At 49.3% G+C, this 16,091-nt stretch overlaps 1 protein-coding gene across 1 annotated transcript in view; it reads left to right on the forward strand.

Moving 5' to 3' along the window:
- Positions 1-12,147: 12,147 nt before the first annotated feature.
- Positions 12,148-16,091, forward strand: part of MYH9 (myosin heavy chain 9) — a 93,223-nt gene continuing 89,279 nt past the window's right edge. The window contains exon 1 of the mRNA XM_086712376.1: positions 12,148-12,358. The gene's annotated coding sequence lies outside the window, so the exon portion shown is untranslated. The remainder of the gene's footprint in view (positions 12,359-16,091) is intronic.

Consider the following 16,091-nt stretch of genomic DNA (forward strand, 5'->3'; position numbering starts at 1 on the left):
GATGCGGTGGAAACCCCTCAGGAGGACCGCAGGACACCTCCTGATTGAGCCCAGTGTTTGTCACACTTCATTTTGTCTTAATGTTTATTTATTAGAGCGTGTGCATGCGTGGAAGGAGGGGCAGGAAGAGAGAGAATCCCAAGCAGGCTCCGCTCTGACAATGCAGAGCCCGTCTCGAGGCTCGAACTCACGAACCATGAGGTCACGACCTGAGCTGAGAGCAAGAGTCGGACGTTTAACCGCCTGGACCAGCCAGGTGCCCCTGTCGCACTTTAAGATGACGTGAAACACCTGGGGAGCTTGTTAACATGCCGATTTGGGTTCAGTGGGTCTAGCCTGGGTGCTGCGACCCTGCATTTAACAAGCTCCCAGGGGCGCCTGGGTGGCTCAGTCGGTTGAGCGTCTGACTTCCGTTCGGGTCATGATCTCACAGTCCGTGGGTTCGAGCCCCGCATCGGACTCTGTGCTGACAGCTCAGAGCCTGGAAGCTGCTTCGGATTCTGCGTCTCCCTCTCCCTCTGCCCCTCCCTCGCTGGTGCTCTGTCTGTCTGTCTCTCTCTCTCAAAATAAATAAACATTAAAAAAAAAATCAAGCTCCCAGATAAGGCGATGCTGCCATTTTTCTGGTCCCAGAACCCTACTTTCTGCAGCGAGCCCCTTCTGACCCCTTCCGCCTCCTTGACTCTTCGCATCTCTGGGCTGCTCAGGGTCCTTCACAGTCTGTGTCTTCTCCCTGCTGGGCCTTGTGCCCAGTGTTTCTGCCTGGGACGAACTCCTCCCCCTTCCCCCCAGATGCCGCCCTTCGCCTCCCCAGCCCCCAACAGCGCTGTGTCTGCAGCACCCAAGCAGCCCGTTAGAACTTGTGTGAGCGGCACCCGAGCAGATCTGGGCCCGGTGTCAGCCGCCGACCCTGGAGCAGGGTCTGGCAAATAATAAGCCCTCAGGGAATCTCTGGGGAATGACAAAATGAACCTCCTGGAGGAGAGGAGGTACAAGGACACACAATCATCATCATCCTACAAACCATTCCGGCGTCTTTGTTCTTGCAACAACCCAACTTTGCAATGACTGTCATCACCTTCATTTTTTTTTAATGCTTATTTATTTTTGAGAGAGAGAGAGAGAGAGAGAGAGAGAGAGAGAAAGCACGAGGAGGGGAGAGGCAGAGAGAGAGAGAGAGAGAGAGAGACCCAGAATCTGAAGCAGGCTCCAGGCCCCGAGCCGTCAGCACAGAGCCCGACGCGGGGCTCGAACTCACAGACCGCGAGATCATGACCTGAGCCGAAGTCGGACGCTCAACCAACTGAGCCACCCAGGCGCCCCTTTTATCGTCTTCATTTTACACCTGAGGACACTGAGGCACAGACAGGTTCCGTAAGTGGCAGAGTCTGGACTCTGATCTGGGCGGCTCAAGACAGACGCACGACAGAAAGGAAGCAGTAACGCGCAGAGATGTAATCGCGCTGCAGGCCAAGTGGACGGAGAAGTCACTTTCCCGTGGAGGGTGGGGGTCCTGAAGGTGGGTAGGGGCCCAGGGGACAGAACTGGCAGAAAAGGTATGAGAGCAGTGGCGTGACAGTGGCCGATTTGTAGAATGGGCAGGTTCAAAGTGCAGGGAACGGCCGCCGCTTGGGGTATAGGACCCTGCAGAAGACCAGGGAGAGACAGGGCTTACCAGGATGCTGGAGACAATTGCAGGGGGCCTAGGATACCAGGTTAGGAGTTTGTGCGGCACACAGAAAGCGCTAGAAACGTTCCTGGGCTGGAGAGAAGCAGGATGTGCTCGGGTCTTTGAGGGTCAGGGCAGAGTCCACCAACACAGCGCAGCAAAGTGAGAGGTCATGGATTTGGTGCCGCTAGGAGATTGGGGTTCAAATCCCAGCCTGCCTACCTATGGGCCCAAGGACTTTGATTAAGTTGCTTAACATTCTGGGCTTTGGTTTTGGCCTCTGTAAAGTGAGGAGAGAAAAAAAAGTCATAATAACAATTGGGTTGTTGACAGTAATTGACAAGTAATGATGATAATGTTTTTAGAAACTGAGAGCTCTACTATGATCTTAGGCAAATTATTTGACTCCTCCGTGCCTCAGTTTCCTCATCTGTGAAGTGGGGGAGAATAATAGTACCCACATCAAAGCACGGAGACAGAGATGCAATAAGGCAATCTATGTGCCAAGTCCTTAGCCCCGAGCCTGCCCGTGAGTGCTCAGTAAATCTGTGCTGAGGGACACCTGGGTGGCTCAGATGGCTGCATGTCCGAATGTGGCTCAGGTCACGATCTCGTAGTTCGTGGGTTTAAGCCCCGCGTCGGGCTCTGTGCTGCCAGCTCAGAGCCTGGAGCCTGCTTTGGATTCTGTGTCTCCCTCTCTCTCACCCCCTCCCCTCTCCTGCTCATGCTCTGTCTCTCTGTCGCTCTCAAAAATAAATAAACATTTAAAAAAAAAATCTGTACTGAGCTGATGCTCACAGCCATACTTCAGGACAATCAACTCTGGAGGTGGAAAATACCGGGAAGGGGGGAAGAGGGAGGAGACAGTGGAGAGGCTAAGATCCCTGTCTGGGGGGGAGGAGGAGAGGGTAAGGGACAGAATGCAGTGAGAACCCAGGGAGAAGGAAAGGAAGCCTGGGTAAGATGGTCTCAGCAAGAGTGGAGTCTCCCAGAGAAGGCGGAGGAGAGGGGAGGCTTCTGGGTTGAGTCGGTTGGCATGGAGAGGCTGGAAATGTGACCAGAGCTGAAAGTCAGGCGCACAGACAGGTTTGGCAAGACCCATGATGGTGGGAGTTCATCATTAGACGCTGAAAACAGGGAAACACATCAAGAATCCTGGGCAAGAGAACTATAGGTAATTTACATGTTTTCCGTTTTGTTTTTTTTTTTTTTTTTTAATATTTTGGAACTTAAAAAATTTTTGAGTTGGTATTGGGGCACCTGGGTGGTTCAGTCGATGGGGTGTCCAACCTGTCGGCTCAGGTCATGACTTTGCAATTCATGAGTTTGAGCCCCGCGTCGGGCTCTGTGATGACAGCTCGGAGCCTGGAGCCTGCTTTGGATTCTGTGTCTCCCTCTCTCTCTGCCCCTCCCCTGCTCATGCTCTCTCTCTCTCTCTCTCTCTCTCAAAATAAATGAATAAACTTAAAAAAAAATAACGTTGATTGGGGTGCATGGGTGGCAAAGTCAGTAGAATATGTGACTCTTGATCTCAGGGCTGGGAATTAGAGAGCCCTGTGTTGTGTGTAGAGATTACTTACAAATAAAATCTTAAGAAAGTGCTGATTAAGAGAAAAAGACTGGAAAACACATGCAACAAAAAAATAGGCAAGTTAAATGTGATGAAAATAAAAGAACTTCTGTGCATTCACATCTATGATCAGTAAAGTAAAAAGGCAACCCACAGAATGGGAGAAAATGATCTGATGTGGGATTGATATGCCGAACATACAGAGAACTCTTAAAACTCAACACCCAAAAACAAACCACCCAAGTCAAAAATGGGCTAATGAGGCATTAAGGAATCTCCTCCTGAAATCATTGTTTCACTATATGCTAACTAATTTGGATGTAAATTAAAAAAAATAAACAATAAAATTTAAAAAAATGGGCTAACAACTCAGTAGATCACAAATCAATAAATTTTACCTGCGTGGACCCAGAGTAACCACCAACCAGGTCGAGATATGGAACATTCCAGTACTCCAGAAGGCTCCCCCCTCACATTCACAAACTCTTCAAAGGGAACCTCCATTCCAGCTTCTGCGACTAGAGACTGATTTTGCCTGTATTATATGGCTTCTACTTTTTTTTTTTTTTTTTTTGGTATCTAAACTCTTTCAAACAGTATGTCTGAGAGGTTCATTCATTTCACACAGAACAAAACAACAGCTTAAGTGAGCTATGTCACATACCATATAGTTTCTCCTTTTCAAATTTTTTTTTTTTCAACGTTTATTTATTTTTGGGACAGAGAGAGACAGAGCATGAACGGGGGAGGGGCAGAGAGAGAGGGAGACACAGAATCGGAAACAGGCTCCAGGCTCTGAGCCATCAGCCCAGAGCCTGACGCGGGGCTCGAACTCCCGGACCGCGAGATCGTGACCTGGCTGAAGTCGGACGCTTAACCGACTGCGCCACCCAGGCGCCCCTAGTTTCTCCTTTTTAAAGTATACAATTCCAAAAGAAGTTGGCGGTGGGAGGGAGTCTGCCTGGCTTAGTTGGTAGAACATATGACTCCTGATCTCTGGGTTGTGAGTTCGAGCCCCACGTTAGGCACAGAGCTCACTTAAAAATAAATAAGTAAACACATAAATACATAAAGTAGACAGTTCCGTAGGCTTTTAGCGTACTCACAGAGTTGCACAGCCATCGCCACAATCCAATTTTAGAACATTTTCGTTGCCTCAAAGCAAAAACAAAAACAAAAGAAAGCCCAACCCTCCTAGCCATTAGCACTAACTTTTCATTTCTTCCTTTCTTCCCAGCTTCCGGCAACCACTAATCTGTTTTCTGTCTCTATCGATTCGCCTATCCCGGAAATTTCATAGACGCGAAATCACACAATATGTGTGCTTTTTTGTGACCGGCCACTTCGACCTGGCATAATGTTTTTAAGGATCACCCGTGTTGTAGCTCGTGTCAATATGTCCTTCCTTTTTACACCTGACTCATATTCTATTGTACGAAGATGCCGCATTTTGTTTATTCATTCATCAGTTCACATTTAAGTCTTTGTGTGTGGGTTTTTTTTTAAGTCTTTGTGTTTTTTTAAAATTTTTAAATGTTTATTTATTTTTGAGAGAGAGAGAAAGAGAGAGACACAGAACATGAGCGGGGAAGAGGCAGAGAGAAAGGGAGACAGAAAACCCAAAGCAGGCTCCAGGCTCTGAGCTGTCAGCACAGAGCCTGACGCGGGGCTCGAACCTTCGAGCCGTGAGATGATGACCCGAGCCAAAGTGGGACGCTTAACGGACTGAGCCACCCAGGCGCCCCAAGTCTTTGTGTTTTTTTATGTTAGCTCTAGTTTGTCCTTTTTCCTGTCTTTGTATCAGTCCACTGTATGGATATACTCCATGTATTCATTTTACCATCCATATACTTTTCTCCTCTTGGTTTTTGGCTACTTTAAATTGCTAAGAACATTTTTACACATGTTTGTTGGGCCCAAGCACTCATTTCTCTCGGGTATAGTATATACTTAAGAGTGGACTTGCTGGGGGCGCCTGGGCGGTTCAGTCCGTTAAGCGTCTGACTTCAGCTCAGGCATGATCTCAGGATTCGTGGGTTCGAGCCCCGCCTCAGGCTCTATGCTGACAGCCCAGAGCCTGCAGCCTACTTTTGAGTCTGTCTGTCTCTCTCTCTCTCTGTCTCTGCCCCTCCTCTGCTCATGCTATGTCTCATGCTATGTTTAACGAATAAACATTAAAAAGAGTGGACTTGCTGGATCGTAGGGTATACATGTATATTCAACTTTAGTAGACATGGCCGAACATTTTCCCAAAGTGGTTGTAGAAACTTGCACTCACTCCCACAAGTAATTCTTGAGAGTCCAGGACCTCCCGTTCTGGCCAACATTTCGTATCTTCATTTGAGTCGTGCGGGTTGGGGGTTAGTGCTCTCTCATTGTGGTTTTAATTTGCATTCTGTTATAACCAATGATGTTTAGCACCTTTTTATTTGTTTCCTGGATAATTAGATATCCTCTTTTATATTAGTGGCCATTCCGATCTTTGCCCATTTAGGAACAAATTGGGTTGTGTGTCTTTTCTTTCTTATTTTTTTATGTGAACTCTGCCCCCCAACGTGGGGCTCGAACTCATAACCCCAAGATCAAGAGTCATATGCTCTACCAGCTGAGCCAGCCAGGTGCCCCATCTGTCTTTTTCTTAACACAGATTTTTTTTTTTTTTTTGAGAGAGAGAGAATGCCTACACAGAGGAGAGGCAGAGGGAGAGAGAGAGAGAGAGAGAGAGAGAGAGAGAGAGAATCTTAAGCAGGCTCCACTCCACACCCAGTGCAGAGCCCAATGCAGAGCTCAGTCTCATGACTTTGAGATCATGACCTGAACTGAAATCAAGAGTTGGAAGCTTAACCAACTGAGCCACCCAGGCACCCCTAGATGTTCTTGATAAATTTGGAATACAGCTCCTTTGACATATATATTGTTATTATTTTCTCCCAGTCTGTGATTTGATTTTTCACTCTTTTTTTAATTTTATTTTTTGCTCTCTTTAATGTGTCTTTCGGTGAACAGATGTTCTTAATTTTAATTAAATTCAATCGAAAGATCTTTTCTTATGGTTTATACTTTTTTGTCTTAAGAAATTTTTGTCAGGGTGCCTGGATGGCTCAGTTGGTTGGGCATCCTACTTTGGCTCAGGTCATGATCTCACAGCTCGTGAGTTCGAGCCCCGCGTCGGGCTCTGTGCTGACAGCTCGGAGCCTGGAGCCTGCTTTGGATCCTGTGTCTCCTTCTGTCTCTATTCCCCCCTCACTTGCACTCTGTCTCTCAAAAATAAAGATTAAAAAAAAATAATAAATAAATAAATAAATAAATTTTTGTCTATTTCAAGGTCATGGAGATATTCTCCTATGCTTTCTTCTAGAAGTTTTATTGTCTACTTTTCATATTTAGGCCTCTGATTCCTCCTGAACTATTTCCCTAAATGGTGTGAGGGTAGGGATCAAGATTCACGGTTCCACAGGTGGATATGCAATTGACCTGCACCATTTACTAAAAAGACCATCTTTTCTTCATTTATTTTCAGTGGCAATTTTGTAATATCTCAGACAACCATGTATATATGTGGCCCTCTCCATTTTATTCAAATATGTATGTGTGTGTCTAAACATTTGAAAGAACCAAGGTTTGTTAATAGTTGCTATGTTGTGGTGGTAAGTTTATGGGTGCTTTTAATTTTCTTGCTTTTTAATATTTTCTATACCAACCATAATACTATTTTAAATTTTTTTTTTTCAACATTTATTTATTTTTGCGACAGAGAGAGACAGAGCATGAACGGGGGAGGGGCAGAGAGAGAGGGAGACACAGAATCAGAAACAGGCTCCAGGCTCTGAGCCATCAGGCCAGAGCCTGACGCGGGGCTCGAACTCACGGACCGCAAGATCGTGACCTGGCTGAAGTCGGACGCTTAACCAACTGCGCCACCCAGGCGCCCCATATAATACTATTTTAATTCTCAGACAATATAGATGAAATATTTTCCTAAAAATTTTTCAAGTGTAGACTCTATATCAAGGATGCAGTTTCTTGGGAGACAGAGGAGGGGTTAGGCCAGATAGCGGGTGGGAGGGCTTCTTTATTCTTTTATTAAAAAAATTTTGTTAATGTGTATTATTTATTTTTTACATTTTATTATTATTAACATTTATTCATCTTTGAGAGACAGAGCACGAGTGGGGGAGGAACAGAGAGAGGGGGACAGAGAATCTGAAGCAGGCTCCGGGCTCCGAGCTGTCAGCACAGAGCCCGATGCGGGACTTGAACTCACTGACTGTGAGATCATGACCTGAGCCGAAGTCAGACACTTAACAGACTGAGCCAAGGAGGGCTTCTTTAGTTAGGGAAGCATCTGGGCTAGTGGATGGGGATGAGAGAATTCAGGGCCTGGCCAACAGGCCCTTCCATTTGAGCAACTTCAGTTCCCTGGAGAGGGTGGTGCCAGGAGGCTGGGGCTATGAGGTAAATGGAAATGAACATTATCATTAATGCTCTATTGTAAGTGCATACTATTTAGCAGTTTAGAAAACACCTTGAGGCGTGGGTCTCCTGTGTTCTTGCCAGCCATCCTTGGGACCAAGAAAGACTCAGTGATTATACCCATTTTACAGATAAGGAAACAGATGCTGAGTCCTGCTCAAGCATTCACTAAGGACCATTTTATGCTGGGCTTTGTGTTAGTTCCAGGTCCACAGAGACAAACAAGGCACAGCCCCTATGTGTCCTCAGGCAGCTTCCAGCAGGGGCGGAGGAAACAGCCAGTAGACGGAGGGTTAAAATCCAGTGTGCAATGAGAGAGATAAGGGAAAGATGATGTGATGTGATTGTACAAAGGACACGCGCCCAAACTGGCCTGCAGGGTCGGGGAAGACATTTTAGAAGAGGTGACATTGAACTGAGTCACTTTCTTCTACTTCGGATAAAATTATGCAAGTGATATGTGTGTTAGAAACACAGAGAAGCAAAAGAAAAAATCAGCCACAATCCTTCTATTAAGAGGTAACCCTTGGGGCACCTGGGTGGTTCAGTCAGTGAAGCCTCCTACTTGACTCAGGTCATGATCTTGCGGTTCGTGGGTTTGAGCCCCGCCTCGGGCTCTGTGCTGACAGCTCAGAGCCTGGAGCTGCTTCGGATTCTGTGTCTCCTTCTCTCTCTGTTCCTCCCCTGCTCACGCTCTGTCTCTCTCTCTCTCTCAAAAATAAACAAAGATTAAAAAGAAATAAAAAAAAAAAGTGTCTGACTTCCACTCGGGTCATGATCTCGCGGTTCGTGGGTTCGAGCCCCGCATCGGGCTCTGTGCTGACAGCTGACAGCCCAGAGCCTGGAGCTGCTTCGGAGTCTGTGTCTCTCTCTGTGCCTCCTCCACGCATGCTCTCTGTCTCTGTCTCTCAATATAAACAATTCTTAAAAAAAAAAAAAAAAAAAAAAGACACAACCCTTTTGGTGCCTGGCTGGCCCAGTCGGTTAAGTGTCTGATTTCAGCTCATGTCATGATCCCATGACTTGTGAGTTTGAGCCCTGCGTTGGGCTCACTGCTGTTGGTTCAGAGCCTGCTTCAAGATCCTCTGTCCCTCTTGCTCTGTACCCCTCCCCTGCTCATACTCTATCTCTTAAAAACGAACATTTTTAAAATAAATAAATAAATAAAACATTTAAAAAAAGACATAACCCTTATTTCCACGTTATTATTCCTTTTAAGCCTCATTCTTTCTGAGAACACACACATGCACACACACACATCGGACAGACACACAAACACTGTGCAAAAATAAATGAGATCCTGCTAGAACAACATTCTCTAACTTGCTTTTCTTTATTTAACATATCTTAAATCAGTAATTACAAATCTAAATAAAATTTTAGTGTCTTTCTGAGTATTTTGCAAGATATGGATGCATCAACATTTATTCAATCTCTTATACATTTATTTTTAATACTTAGTAACTATAAACAATGTTGGAAAGAATACCTTTTATTATTTATTTATTGGAAAGAATACTTTTTTTTTTTTAATTTTTTTTCAACGTTTTTTATTTATTTTTGGGATAGAGAGAGACAGAGCATGAACGGGGGAGGGGCAGAGAGAGAGGGAGACACAGAATCGGAAACAGGCTCCAGGCTCCGAGCCATCAGCCCAGAGCCTGACGCGGGGCTCGAACTCCCGGACCGCGAGATCGTGACCTGGCTGAAGTCGGACGCTTAACCGACTGCGCCACCCAGGCGCCCCAAGGAAAGAATACTTTTTAAACCACCAAAAAAGTCTGCATTTTTCTTTCTTCCTTTAAATTTTTTTCATGTTTATTTATTTTTGAGAGACAGAGAGAGAGAGAGAGAGAGAGACAGAGTGTGAGTGGGGGAGGGGCACAGAGAGAGGGAGACACAGAATCCGAAGCAGACTCCAGGCTTTGAGCTGTCAGCACAGAGCCCAATGGCAGACTCGGACTCAGGAACCGCAAGATCATGACCTGATCATGACCTTTTAATTAATTAATTAATTAATTAATTTATTTATTTTGAGAGAGAGAGAGAGGGCCCCTGATTGCAGGAGGGGCAAAGAGGCTCCATGCTGTCTGGACAGAGCCTGATTGGGGCTGACCCCACCAACGGTGAGATCATGACCTGAGCCAAAATCCAGAGATGGACACTTAACCCACAGAGCCACCCAGGCGCCCCCCCCACCCCTTTATTAAAATTTTATTTTTAAGTAATCTCTACACCTATCATGGGGCTTGAATTTATAACCTCAAGATCAAGAGTCTCACGCTTTACTGACCAAGCCAGCCAGATGCCCCTGTGCACTTTTCCAATCATTTTTTCACGGTGAATTTTCGGAGACAACTGATCGGTTTACTTTCTCGCCTATATCTCTAAACCTAAGAGTGGGTGTTTGTATCCTTTTATTATTTTTTTTCAAAGTTTGTTAGGTGAAAAATGGCATCCCATGTTGTTCTGTTTCCATTTCTTTTTTTTTTTTTTTTTTTTTAAACGTTTATTTATCTTTGAGGCAGAGAGAGACAGAGCATGAACGGGGGAGGGTCAGAGAGAGGGAGACACAGAATCCGAAACAGGCTCCAGGCTCTGAGCTGTCAGCACAGAGCCTGACGCGTGGCTTGAACTCACGGACCGCGAGATCATGACCTGAGCCGAAGTCGGCTGCTTAACCGACTGAGCCACCCAGGCGCCCCTGTTCTGTTTCCATTTCTAATGACTCATTTTTTTTTCATAATTATTGGCCATTTATGTTTCTTCTTTCTTAGTTGCCCATTCCTTTTTTTGGACCATTTTTATTTTGGAGTACTTGGGGTTTGTTTGTTTTTTAATGTTTATTTTTGAGAGACAGAGAGAGAGACAGAGAGAGAGAGAGAGAGAGAGAGAGAGAGAGAGAGAATGAGCAGGGGAGGGGCAGAGAGAGAGGGAGATAGAATCTGAAGCAGGCTCCAGGCTCTGAGCTGTCAGCACAGAGCCTGACTGGGGGCTCAAACTCACGGATTGGAGATCATGACCAAAGCTGACTTCAGCCACTTAAGCGACAGAGCCACCCAGGTGCCCGTGGAGTACTTGGGGTTTTTCTTAATGACTGAGAAGAGCTCTTTGTATATTGTTGGTAGTAATTCTTAGGGTTGCATCATTTTTTTCCCTAGTGTTCTTTTGCCTTTACATCATAAATTTTTTCTGAAGTTATAATTTAATCATGATAGTATGAACATTCCAAAAGGAAAGAGTAATGAGAAATTTTCCCTCTTCGATATAAAATATATTATAAAGCTCCCATCATTAAAGTATTTTGGAACTAGCACAGAAAGGTCAATGGATACAACTCAGAAACAGGTCCCAGCATATATGTTAGAAAGGTGATGAATCAGTGGAGAAAATGGTGTGTGGACAACTGGGCTATTACGAAAATTGTTTTAGCTTTCCCCCTCATTCCACAACCAAACTGAATTCCAAATGGATTAAAAGATAAGTACAATTTTTTTTTTATTAAAAAAAAATTTTAGTGGCCTCTACGTCCAACGTGGGGCTTGAACTCACAACCCTTAGATCAAGTCGCATGCTCTACCCACTAAGCCAGCCAGGCACCTCTAAAAAAATTTTTTTTAATAACAAAGTTTTTATCCTCGTGTAGTGGGCAGTGACCAAAAAGAGCGGCGCTTTGCCAACCTGAGAAAAAGCGCACACACACACAAATTCGTAACAAAAATCTGAAAGGGAATGTGCCAATTAATGGCGTGAAGGTAAAGAGGCCTGGAAGTGCACCCCAAGAACCCGTCTGAGCCAAGATCCGGAGGCCAGAAGACCACAGCGGGGTCTAACGACAGGGTCAGGAATCGAACTCAGGGCGCCCGCAGCGGATCCCGGGCTGAGTCCACGCCCGCCCCCACCCCCCACCCCCCACGCCACCATAATTATGTAAAATAGCATTTTTCCCATATATGGTACTTAATATCTGTTCTTCTGGTAGGAGGGCACGGGACCGGGAAAACAGCTCGAGGGGCGGGGTGTCAGAGTCCGGGACCTCCCCAGCCGGCTCCCGCCCTGCCTCGCCCGGCCGCGGCAATGCACCAAAATCCCTGCCCGAGCCCTCTGCGAGCCTCCTCCTCCTGATTGGACTCTCTCTGTGTCTATCCCCCCCCTGGAACCTGGCTGTTCGTCGGACCCGCCCTAGGGGGCGGGGCTCCCGCCTAGGAAGCGCGGAGGAAGGTGGAGCGGGCGGCGGTGGGGGCGGATGAGGAGGATGAATAACCACGCCTTTGGTCTCAGAGGCTCCTCTCACCCCCTTCCCACGGGCCAAGGTGTCTGTCCATCATACCCGAGGTCGGACTGGAGTGGGCGAGGCAGCTCAGGGGGCGGAGTCGTGCCCCAGGCTCCGCCCCGGAGCCGGCGCCGGGCTGGAATAGGCGGGCGGCTGCTGGGGCGGGGCGGGAAGGCGGCGAGGAGCCGAGCTGGGTGCGGTGAGGCGCGCAGATCACCGCGGTTCCCGGGAAGGGTACGGAAGGCTGAGCGAGACTGACCTCCTGCAGCTCCCGCCTCGCGCGCTCGCCCCCCACCCCCGCCGTCGCCCGAGCGCTCGAGAAAGCCCTTTCGGGAGAAGCAGCGCCTGTTCCCCGGCGCAGATCCAGGTTCAGGTGAGCGAGCCCCACCGGCCGGTCCCGCCCCGGGCGGGGGCGGTGGCGACGGGACGCGCGGCGTCTGGGGCCAGCGGGCCGACGTGTGGCTCTCGGCCTCCGCGCGGCCGGCGACCGGCGCGAGCGGGCGCGAACGCCGCGGGGCCCGGCCGGGGCACCGCATCCTTCCGGGAGGGGCCCCGGGACCCCTGCGCGACGCTCGGGGACGGCGCCGCTGGAGGCGAGGCCTCGGGAGCGGGGAAGGCTGCGGGGCCGGCGCTCCCCGGAAACCCTCCGCCCCTCCCCCTGCCAGGCGCACTGCCCCGGCGGGGCACCGGGAGCCTCGACCTCCCCCTGCCGCCGGGGCACGCGCCCCGCCCTCGCCTCGCCAAGTGCCCGAGTTGGGCAAACTTTTTAACCCCTTCCGGGGAGCCGCTGTCCCTGGCCCCGAACGGGTGAGCCGAGCTGGGGGGCTTGGGGCAGCGGCTCCTTTGGAAGTTTTCCAGGCGTTCTCGCCACGGAGGTAACGGGCAGGCGGGGACCGTTTGGCAGCTGTCAGGGCGTCCTCCTGAGTCAGACTCGGACTGTCCTGCTGTAGACATTGCGCTCGGCTCAGTTTCCGCCCTCCGCTCCCGACTTCCTCATTCGCCCGGCTGCGATCGGTCGGGCGGAGGAGGGGGACCGGGAGAGGTGCGGGCGGGTGCGTGGGCACCGCGGATCTGCGGGGGCCGGACGAGGCAGGAAAGACTACCCCCCTCCTCTACAGCCCCTCAGCCGTTGACTTCTGACTTCCGCTACCCCGGAGAGGAAGGCCCAGGAATGCCCGCAGCCGCCTGCGCCCGCCTGGGAGCGCACCTGATTCCACAGCACCTGGGGGCTGCCCCACGCGGGCGGGGGCGGGGAGCCGGGCCCTGCGCCTTTAGGGCCGGCCCGGGGCTATTGCATCGTCCCTGTTTGGGCCAAGAGTCGGGGTCTTTACCCTCCCTCCCCCGCTTCTCTGTACTGGGGGCCTCACTCCACCCTGTCCAGGGGCCACGGCGGGGGCGGGGGGGCAGACTGCACCCCCGCATCCCTGCAGAGAGCCCAGTCGTTTATAACAATTTCCCGGACAAGGTGGCCGGCTGCCTTGACTTGGGGGCAGGGTGAGGGCCCAGCTGCAGTCTGTGGCCCCACCCAACCGGTGTGGGGAGAAAGATTCCCGGGAAATCCCAGGTCTTGGCAGGTCCTGGAGACAGGCGGCCCTCTTTGCTGGGCAGTTGAGAGGCCCGGCAGCTTCTCGGTTCACTGCATCCTTTTCTGGGTTTAACAGGATTTCAGAGTAACTGTTGAGTAACTGTTGAAGGGGAAGAGAGCAGCAGCTCCTTCCTGCAACACTGTGGCCATTTCTGACTCCTCCGATAACCTGCCTCATAACCTCACCTGGTGGTTTATTCCCCTTTTGGTAAGGAGGGAGGTTGCTTTAAGGCCTGTTTAGACAATCACCCGATTAATATTAGTCAGTTTATATACAAGGCTGCTAGATGCATGGGGGAGGGTACATAGATGTGTAATTGAGCAAATATTTAACTGCCTGCTGTGTGCCAAGGACTCTGCCAGGTGGTGGGGGGTGTGAGGTTGAGTAAGACCTGGCCCCTGCCCTCGGGCACTTAGGGAGAGCCGAGACAAATCTGTAGATGACATGGCCCTCAGAAAGGTACTGTGAGTCATGGGGACTAGGAGAAAGGAGCCAGTCCACTCTGCTGACATCCCAGAGGCTCTTGGAGGAGACCTCTGCCCTCCAGGGGTTTACAGTCCTCAAGGGGAAATAGCATCTGAATGACTGAAATACAAAGGCAGCCTGTGATGAGCGTCCCAAGCACACCAGAGACAAAGGATTCGAGGAATTCCAAGAGGGAGCATTTGTGTCTGGAGCTAGGGGGACAAGGAGGGAGGCTGGCCCCGGAAGAGGGAGCCCGCTGCAGGGCTGCAGGCTGGGCAAACTGAGGCAAGCCCTCAGTGTTGGAAAGCGAGGCCTCCTATTAGTGTGTAATTGAGCAATCAAGAGATTGCTTAGTGTAATTTGAGAGTCACTGTGCCCCCCACTTGGCTGCAGGGTGACACCAAAAGGCTCTGCTTTGGGCAGATCCAGGTGCCTGGATTGATTGGCAGGCTCTGTTCTGGGAAGGGCAGCTGGAGAGGGACATTCTGTGGGGCTGCTTACCTGGGGGGCACATGAAGGTCCAGGAGAGAGAGGATCAGGGTCCTGGCTTTCTGTTTGTTTTGTTTTTGTTTTTGTTTTTGGTTTTTAATTTTAAACTCTTTAACCTAAGGGGTTGGAGATAGGAGAACTTCCCTCTTGCAGGATGAAGGACGCATGTGAATCACAGGCTGCCTCTTGCCTGTTCTTGCTCCAGAAAAAACAAAACAAGGATCTGTTAGCTTTTTAGAAGGAGCAAAGCACACTCAGAAAATGCGGCATTGTTGTGCGGCCTGGTAGGGTATTGCTAGAAACCAGACTAGCTGTGTTTTCTTCACTTCCTCTTCTAGCTAATCCTTCAATAAAGTGCTTAAGACAGCCCTTACCAGCTTGACATCTTTATTTCAAAAGGAGAGGAGGGGTTGGCTGTTGTTTTCCCCTGAGCCTGGCCTTACCCTTCTCTTGAAGGGGGAGAAAGAAACCCAAAGCAAAGGGGGAAAAAAAAAATCCATGCCTTGACAGCTTCCTCCCCAGCATCATGTTCCAAAAATATTTAGAATAACAAAATCTGTGTGTCGTCTTAATTAAACAAACGTCCTAATTTGCTGAGCATAAAACAGCATCTCTGCCCGCAGGGGCAGGAAGTGCATTTTCCCTTTGTGCAGCCCCAGAGAGTCACTGCCTCTCCGCCTTAACCCTTGGTGCGCTGAACTTCTGGGCTCAAGGACTCTGGTGACAACAGAACGGAGTCCTGGCTGCCCCCTGGGGAGTGCTGGTGCTCCTGTGGCTTACAGAGTCCCATTCTTAGATCTGGGAAGAGTGGGGGCGTGAGCTTTGGAGCTAGGCAGAGTTCAGATCCTCACCCTGCCATTTAATTAGGTTTATGACCTTGGGCAAGTCGCATAACCTCCCTGCGTCTCAGTGTCCTTATCTATAATATGGGAATGAGTACCTACCCTGAAGGACTAGATGTGAGAACTAAAAGAAATAAGGTGTGTAAAGGGCCTCATACATAGTGGCTATTTAAGGTTTTTAAAAAAAGATGTAAACGGCCGGTCTCATCTCCCTGGGTCCTCAGGTGAGGAAACAAGGAAGGGAAGGGTAGATGGTTTTCCTGGCTCCTTCCTGCTCAGTGCTCTTTCTGCTTTCTAGAAATGTGTGTGTGTGTGTGTGTGTGTGTGTGTGTGTGTGTGCGCGCGCGCGCGCGCGCGCGCCTTGTGGACTGTAAAGCCCAGGTGGGTCTGGGATCCATCTGCTGATGCTTTTGGATGCACTTGGTTAATGAGCTTGTGCTGCGTAGCCTGGTTTCAGGACTCTGGCCCAGGCACAAGGTGTGCAAACTATCTGTGGTTTTAGTTCTAAAACATGGTTTCCTGTGATCTAGGAAGTCTAGGGTACAGCCAAGGGGTGACATGGAGAGAGCACAGGACTCAAGGGCCTTGAGATCTGCCTTCCGGCTCTGGTTGGAGGAAAACTTGATCTGGATAGAAAGGGCCCTAACATCCTACAAAGACATCATGACAGTTTATGTGCCCACCTATGAAACACAAGAGTGCCTGGGAAACTGGAAGATTCAGT

This window comes from Puma concolor, chromosome B4 (genome assembly GCF_028749965.1).
Source record: "Puma concolor isolate L17-30 chromosome B4, mPumCon1.1.hap2, whole genome shotgun sequence".
NCBI lineage: Eukaryota > Metazoa > Chordata > Mammalia > Carnivora > Felidae > Puma > Puma concolor.